Below are 1,177 nucleotides of genomic sequence, written 5' to 3' on the forward strand. Positions count from 1 at the left end.
ATTACATTCTTTGTCCCCTTCCTTTCTTCCACTTACATAAGGACCTCTATACTGTGGTATAAAGGATCCCTATTATTATTATTATTTTTCTGTGCCCTCTTCTTTGTCATATGAGCAGGAGCAAGGACAAGAACATTCTTGTTGAAGCAGATCCAGAACCTGAAAGGACTCTGAAGAGAAAATTAAGAGAAGCTAAATTACAACAATCCAGCAAGCACCTTTCAGAAATTTTCGAACAGGAAAAGGAGATGGCAGCCGAAAATAATAATAATGCAAGGAGGATGCTTGGTGACTTTACTGCACCAAAGTCCAATTTACATGGAAGAAGCATCTCCGTTCCTGCCATTGGAGCAAACAAATTTGAGCTGAAACCTCAATTAGTTTCTCTGATGCAGCAGAACTGCAAGTTTCATGGACTTCCATCTGAAGATCCTTTTCAGTTCTTAACTGAATTCTTGTAGATATGTGATACTGTTAAGACTAATGGAGTAGATCCTGAAGTCTACAGGCTCATGCTTTTCCCGTTTGCTGTAAGAGACAGAGCTAGAGTGTGGTTGGACTCTCAACCTAAGGATAGCCTGAACTCTTGGGATAAGCTGGTCAAGACTTTCTTAGCCAAGTTCTTTCCTCCTCAAAAGCTGAGTAAGCTTAGAGTGGATGTTCAAACTTTCAGACAGAAAGAAGGTGAATCCCTCTATGAAGCTTGGGAGAGATACAAAGGACTGACCAAAAAGTGTCCTTCTGACATGCTTTCAGAATGGACCATCCTAGATATATTCTATGATGGTTTATCTGAGCTATCAAAGATGTCATTGGATACTTCTGCAGGTGGGTCCATTCACCTAAAGAAAACGCCTGCAGAAGCTCAAGAACTCATTGACATGGTTGCTAATAACCAGTTCATGTACACTTCTGAGAGGAATCCTGTAAGTAATGGGACGCCTATGAAGAAGGGAGCTCTTGAAATTGATACTCTGAATGCCATATTGGCTCAGAACAAAATATTGACTCAGCAAGTCAATATGATCTCTCAGAGTCTGAATGGAATGCAAGCTGCATCCAACAGTACTCAAGAGGCTTTTTATTAAGAAGAAGCTTATAATCCTGAGAACCCTGCAATAGCAGAAGTGAATTATATGGGTGAACCATATGGAAACACCTATAATCCCTCATGGAG

The 1,177-nt window shown here is 40.4% G+C and overlaps 1 non-coding gene across 1 annotated transcript; it reads right to left on the reverse strand.

The window, feature by feature from the left end:
• Positions 1-644: 644 nt before the first annotated feature.
• On the reverse strand, positions 645-752 carry LOC112774584 (small nucleolar RNA R71). The gene has a single exon (XR_003189064.1). It is a non-coding gene; the product is annotated as a small nucleolar RNA R71 (small nucleolar RNA).
• Positions 753-1,177: the final 425 nt, after the last annotated feature.

This window comes from Arachis hypogaea, chromosome 18, assembly GCF_003086295.3.
Source record: "Arachis hypogaea cultivar Tifrunner chromosome 18, arahy.Tifrunner.gnm2.J5K5, whole genome shotgun sequence".
NCBI classification, from domain to species: Eukaryota; Viridiplantae; Streptophyta; class Magnoliopsida; order Fabales; family Fabaceae; genus Arachis; species Arachis hypogaea.